This window comes from Pseudorasbora parva, chromosome 24 (assembly GCF_024679245.1).
Source record: "Pseudorasbora parva isolate DD20220531a chromosome 24, ASM2467924v1, whole genome shotgun sequence".
Taxonomy (NCBI): Eukaryota; Metazoa; Chordata; class Actinopteri; order Cypriniformes; family Gobionidae; genus Pseudorasbora; species Pseudorasbora parva.
This window is the reverse complement of record NC_090195.1, coordinates 15,145,470-15,153,170: the sequence shown is the minus strand read 5'-3', so window position 1 is coordinate 15,153,170 and position 7,701 is coordinate 15,145,470.

Genomic DNA, 7,701 nt, shown 5'->3' with positions numbered 1-7,701 from the left:
TCTTATCTTTCTTTAATAAATGATGGTGTTCAGTGTCAAGGGGCTGTGATAGGAGAATGTTTCATCCGTGAAGGAAGAAGTCTGGTTTCCAGGTTGGATGTCTGAGGTTGCAGTCTGGAAGATTTAAGGTGGACTGCAGAAGGGATTATAGGGGAGTAAAGACGACATATGCAGGAGATTTAAGGTGTCTTTTACCCTTTTCCATTGACGCACCTGGTTTTATCATCCACATTCCCTGCCCTCCTACACAAAGCTCTCTATCTTGATTCCTGTCTCTCCTGTGCCGCCCCTCCCTGTCTTACCCTCACTCTTTCTCCATTCCTCCCCCCTTTACACTTCCTGGACCCTGGGCTTGCCAGACGGTCGTAATTAACGAGGAAAACGATAGTCCCCATGGTCCTCTGGTTCTCCACTACACTGACGGTCCACTCCCAGTGTGTGTGTGTCCTCCTCGGTGAATAAATGTAGCCCTGTGTCTGTGTGTATGGTTGTGTACCTGAACGAGTGTGTGCGCAGGCCTCTGTAAATCTACCTCTCTCCGTACGTGTGTGCACCTCTACTCTTGGACTAGGTTTCTTTTTTACTCAATGCCTCTTTATGTTCAGTGTCAGCAATGGAGCATGATCTCATCCGCTACAAATAACAGGCTCGGAAAATGACTTCTCACAGAGCCTCACACACAACCTGGGAGCAATGGCTCACACGCAAGCAAAATTACCTTCTTGACAAAGCGTTCAATCTAAGTGCCGGCCATATGCACCCAGGGAGCTCGTAGACTGTTTATTTTACAAATGTGCGCCCGATGCTTTAGCTTGTAACAGAATATGCACAAGTGAGTGTTTCAATGCTATTTTTTCAGGCATGGAGTTACAGTTTGTAGGTAATCTGCATATTTAGAATCTGTTTTGAATATTTATGAATTGTGAATGTTCCTTTGTGTTGAGATATTTAAGTCTTGGCACGGAACTCTGTGAAATACCATCATAATAACATCTCGGCACGACTTCCCGAGGCCCTGCATTGTAGAACACTCTGACCATTCCAGAGCAACTTGACTGATAAGAGCCCTTCTGATCTCTATCTGTCACTCATAGCCAGAGGCAGGGTTACACAGGCCAGCACAGAGTCGCCATCGTAAATAAACAGATGGAAACAAACTACCATTTCTCTTACATTCCCTATTTATGACTTTCGCTCTCTTTTTGCAGTGCACACACACTAAAAGCATTTAGGCGAACATTCAGAGACAATTAGAGAGAGGAAGACTGGATAGTCTGAAACACTTCCTAGACAAACATTTTGACTGATTACATTGTCACCAGAATTATTTGTTTCTCATCAATTCTCTTCACTTGTGGGGTCCCACAGGGCTCAATCTTAGTACCAATGTTGCTCTGCTATCCACGCACCCCTTTTAGACCATTTCATAGATAATTACAATATCTTTGCTATCATTCTCACTGATTATGTTTACATTTACAATGGTGGTCTTGGTGTTTTTTTCCTTATTAAAGCTCTTAAAATAACATACACATTTTTATTATATTGCCAAATAACACAGTGCATAATGTGAAATACCAGCATTAGCAGCGGCAAATTTTCTCTTTGTAATTAGTAATGGGAATCCTGAGTAATTTAGCAGTTTTGGTTCCTTAATGTTTCCATTATTTATTATTATTATTAATATTTTAAATAAATATATGGGGGAACATCAAATCCATGGTCGAGTTATGAGATTATAAATTTAGAACAATTCATGTGCGTTTACAGACTTTTTAATGACTTTTCATTGTCCTTTCAAAGGAAGCATAAATGCTTTAACTAAACAACACTTCTAAACAAACAAAAACGCCCGTATCTGTTTCATTCACTAAAAAGAACCGCATCATTTATTCAAGAATCGGACTACCTGCATTCCAAAAGCATTGTAATCCAAAGTAGATTGTAGAAACCATTGGCACCAATAGTCTCTACGACCTTCTTATGCTTATATACTTTTGGTAAACGCACCCCTTGTTTATATGTAACTGTAACTCTGTGAACTGGCTCATAAGAGTCATTCATTCGTGAGTCAGACTACCCTGGTTGCTCTGTGTGGATTTGATTTATTATCTGCAGACTGTAACTTTTTTGATTAAAAATGATCGAAAATCAATTTTTGAGCAAGTACATAACCAGCCACTGTTTAAAACTATCCTATTACCTTATTATAGGTATTTAATAATAATAATATTATAGGTATTATAGGCAATATATTATTATATACCCTGATTCTGTATTCTTTATTCTATAAATATGTAAAGAATCAGTCCGGCTAGTAGCAGTATAGCATGTGAGGATGCTGCAGGTGGCGGATCATTTATAGATTTTCTCACAGCAGCTGGAATAATTAAACATCATTTTGATGGCAGAAAGGTCCAAACGACAGCTGATTCACCCATATAGTCAAAAGCGAAAACATTAGACTGTACAGAAATTGAAATCTACAGGTAACGCTAAATGCATATACACACTAAATGCATAAAGTCACGCAATGCTAATGTTGTTAACAATTTGAGAACAAAACATAGCAATAACAATAATTTGCATGGTTTGATGTGATATGAGCTAAGTGATAGTAAAGATAATAATTCCACAAATGCAGGTTTCAAATGCAGGTTTCAAGAGCAAAATTTACGGACTGCAGCGTTTTAAAAAGAATTGGCTCGTATGAGTCATTCATTTGTGAATCAGACTGCACTGGTCGAGCTGTCTTTTTTAAAGCCAAAAATTCCCCATGTGAGAACCGTTAAAACTGAACAACATTCTAAATTCCCAAACCTCCTTTATTAAAGTTTTATCGAACAGTGCTAATTTTAATAAACCCCTTTAAAAAAAAAAAAAAAAAAAAATGCCTTCTCAGTCACACACAGAGGTTAAATTAGATATGAAACAACATTTGCAACACATTTTGTTGATTTTACGTTGACTTTAAATATTGATATGTGACCAATTATTTTGCCAACGAATGCATTTTCTTCTTCATCTTGGCCACAGTTAGAGAAACCGAGAGTGAGAGAAAGAAAGAGAGAGATCACAGCAAGTGAGAGAAAGACAGAGGGGTGTGTAATATGATGTAAACTGTGATGTAAATATTGTGTTGTGCTCTAGTAACAGCTCCTTCCTGAAGGCTGAGCAACAAACCGCTCAACTGTTTATTTTCCTTCCAGACGGACGAGTTCTTATCAAATAAGCAGACAGAGTTACAATGCACTGTCCAACAACAGGCTTCACACACGCTCTGGTTTTGTCCCTGACTCCACACCAGTGACACAAATCAGAGCTGCTCCCCAAAACCACATAAAACCAAACAAACACATGTACTTGCACACTACTAAATTCTGGTACAATGGAGCCAAATGGAATAAGCATTAAACAGTGAATTAAATTAAATAACATTTTTAATGTGCTAAATTATACTTAAAGGTGAGGTAAGTGCATTATGCTAATGTATGTTGATATTTCAAAACACCAAAAACAAACACACCCCTACCCCAAAAGGGAATAGCCCCTATGATAGCTCCGCCCCACACATAGGCCTACGTATGCAACGCAGGCAATGACTGCAGCGGAATGCTGTGACAGCTGGCTGAAGGTATGATATCATCAATAAGTAAAAGCAATAAGTGATAATATAGTAATCCAGGTCGAATGTTCAATAAAAAAGTCATCCCTTCCATCCCACAAACACAGTTTTCATGAACAACTCGATAGCACAAGCACGACAGTCCAACTAATGAATATATTACAATTATGACAAGATTAGAAGGTTATATCGTTCACGAAAAGAGGAACCAAAGGAAACAAATGAGGAGTTTATTGTCTTACGGACACACTGTGAGCTGACACTTTTAACAGACAGTGGTTTATCAGATATGGAAATTAATGGGTAATCATCCTCGCTGAAGTGAATGACGATATGATCGCAAATGGACAAACAAGTGAACATGACTGACCAGCAGTCATGCAAAAACCAGCATATATTAGATCTGTGAAACAAAACAAAATCAATGTTACCCGCCCATCACACACTTTTGGTTAGATGATAAATGCTTAGATGATAAAACTATAATTTATCATCTAAGCTAAACCTAAACCTTTAAACTACATTTAAAGTTTCCAGGTTTAGCTTAGATGATCAATTATAGTCAGACTTTCTCATTATTTAAGATAAACCTTTCTGCACAAACAAGTTAAGTCATCCAGTATAGGTTAGTTAATATAAGAGAACATAAGAACATAATTAGTTATGACACCAGTGAAATTCATTAACCACTGAACTCTAAAAATGAATCACCGTCATGCAGTCCATATTTGTCTGCTAATTAAGGGACAAGGATTACTGAACACAACGTTTAAAAATTACACAAATGACCCAGAACTCTGTAACTCAACCATCATGTTCCTACACACAATGTGGTTCATTAAACCCTCTCCCAAAAACACACACAAACAATGTGGAGGATATGCGTCAGTGCTGTCACAGTGTGACACATATCAGGCCTTTTCCATGTAACCACTGCAATCAGTGTAGAAATAACAGTGTGATAAGGGATGAGAGCTTGGAGGAGGTATTTATGAGCCTATCAGGGGAGCTGGCTGGAGTTTGATCTATGGGCTACAAAGTTAAAAGCGAGAGTTTTAGACTCTTTTCCACAATTACTCCCTCCTTCTCGTCTTTTTCTGATAGGGGTCCTAATCAGAAACACCTGGCACAGTTTCCCTTCTTACAGGCAGGAACTCACACACATTGCATTTGTTTTTCTTTATGTCGCAATAAGGTCTAACGGTTTAATTTTAATGCAATTGTCAAATACTTCATTTTGATTGGTCAGAGTGCAACATTGCCCACTTTTTCAACAGCCTTATGCTGCGTTCGGAAGAGGGATGTCGGAGCTGGTAATGATGTCACACCCAAGCTGACCTCATTCTAGGTCAAAAAACGCGGTAAACCTTTGTTATGCTTGCTGCGTTGGAATACAAACACATACATTGGTAATTTGCATAGATAACGCTGAAGTATCATGTCCACAAACAGAGGTTGGAGTTTATTAAGACACAGACAAACAAAAAGTGCTAATAAACAATATATTACCAAAGACTTTATATATAGGAAGCCGGTGCACCGATTACTTATGCATGGGAGAAAGAGCTACACCCAAAATTGTGAATAAGCCCCGCTTTCTAAAGAACCAATCATTGATTGGTAAAGTCATCGCATCGCTGCCGTTAGAAGCTCCAGTTGCTATAGAAAGTCTGCATATGTGCATTAACTTTGTCCAGGCTGAAAAATACTTTTTTTTTTTTTGCATGATTCGATTAGAAACTACATTTATAAGACAGTTGTTGTCAGATTTCATTGGTGATTTCAAATATGAAATTTAATCATAAGCTTCAAAGAGATAGGAGCAGCACTTGCATGCCCAAGAGGCGTTTCAAAGATGGCCACGGAGGGAAATTGTCTTAAAGGGACTTTGATGTACTGTTTCACTAAGCAGCCGTATTGGATTATGAAGTCTTGTGCATTGTTATTGGATTGTTGCGGTTCTTCTTAGTTTCCCAGTCGCAATTCTGTTTTGAGGGGAGTTCCAGTTAAAAGTTCCTACACTGTAAAAAATTATTTATAAAAAAAAGTTACCTGGTTGCCCTAAAATTTTGAGCTCATTGAAATTAAAATGTTGAGTTAATGCAATGAAAATTTTTTGAGATTCGACAACCTTTATTAAAATATTATTAAAAGATTTTGTAAGCATATTGGGTAATTGTGTGTGTTTTATTTGTGATGACGCAGTGAAACATGCCAAATTGTGCTATTTTCATGATTTATCAAATTTTTGATGTGGTTCAGATACAATAATATTTTGAGTTTCTATTTATTAAACAAATTTCCTTCATTGTATCAGCTCAAATTTTTAATTTCAATAAACTCAAAAGTTAAGGCAACCAGGTTACTGACTTTTTTAAGTTAAACCAACAAAAAACAAAAACAAAATTTTTTACAGTGTAAAGGAACTAGGAATTTCCCATTTCCGAGGACAAATGGGATGCACCATTCATTCCAGAAGTGTTTTCCTAAAGGGATTCTTAAAAAATATTAATTGAAAAGTTATAAGCGGTGAATGAACCAACCACATGCAAAAACGAATTTAAAAGTCTGACAAAAAGAAAAAGGTACAAAATGGTGAACTTAAAGGTTTATAAGTTGTATCGCTAAAAATCAATTCCCCTATGGATAAAATAAATGAAAGTTTTATTTCTGCAACCCCGATTTGTTGTACTCCATATAACTGACTTTTGTCCAGGCCACCAGTGCTATCTGGTGTCATGTCTCTTGTATTAAATTTTTTTCACATGATAAAATTATTTAAATTTAAATCTATATATAATTTACATTAATTTATTTATTTGGTAACCAGCCATTAAAACCTTTTAATTTATTTTTCAACCGCACGGTAGACCTTACTGTGAGTGTGAAAATATTCAGTCAAAAGAAGGAGATGAGACAAAATCTTCTACAGCTCTATTGCTCCACTTCAAAATATAAGAGAAATACATAAACACCTGTTTGCCATAATTGTAAGTGTGACCGTACCGTACCGTTTTTTTTTTTTTTTTTTAATCAAGCAGACATAGTAAGTTAAAATAAAATAAGTAAAACTAAATAAATAAATTTTATATATATAGACTGGCTCATGTGGTCCGATCAAACAGACGAGTTACTGTAGCTCAAATTGCTCAAGAAGCAATTCTTGTTGATAGAAAAGTGTCAGAATAAACAAGTACATCGCGTTTTGTTGCGTATGGGACTGCATAGCCGCAAACCTGTCAGGGTGCCCATGCTGACCCCTGTCGCCAAAAGCAACAACAGTGGGCACCTGAGCATCAGAACTGAACCTGGTCTGATGAATCACTTTTTCATTTACACATGTGGATGGCCAGGGGGATTTGTGCTTTGCTTACCTGGGGAACACATGGCACCAATATTCACTATGGCAAGAAGGCAAGCCGGCGGAGGCAGTGTGATGCTTTGGGCAATGTTCTGCTGGGAAACCTTGGTTCCTGCCATCTATGTGGATGTTATTTGACACATACCACCGACCTAAGCATTGTTGCAGACCATGTACACCCTTTCATTGAAACGGTATTCCCTGATGGCTGTGGCTTCTTTCAGCAGGATAATGCACCCTGCCACAAAGCAACAATGGTTCAGGAATGGTTTGAGGAGCACAACAACAAGTTTGAGGTGTTGACTTGGCCTCCAAATTCCCCAGATCTCAATCCAATCGAGCATCTGTGGGATGTGCTGGACAAACAAGTCCGATCCCCACCTCTCAATTTAAAGGACTTAAAGGATCTGCTGCTAACATATTGGTGCCAGATACCACCGCACACATTCAGGGGTCTAGTGGAGTCCATGCCTTGACGGGTCAGGGCTGTTTCGGCAGAAAAATGGGGGCCAACACAATATAGGAATCATATAGGTCATAATGTTTTGCCTGGTCAGAGTATTTATAGTACAATAAATGCATACTGAACTAACATTGTTACAAGTTTCATTCAACATAAAAAAAACTGATAAACTACTATGAATGTAAAGCTAGATTTACCATAAACTGACATATGTAAGGTTGAGTTTTCTATCTGTTAGTTAAAAACTAAAAA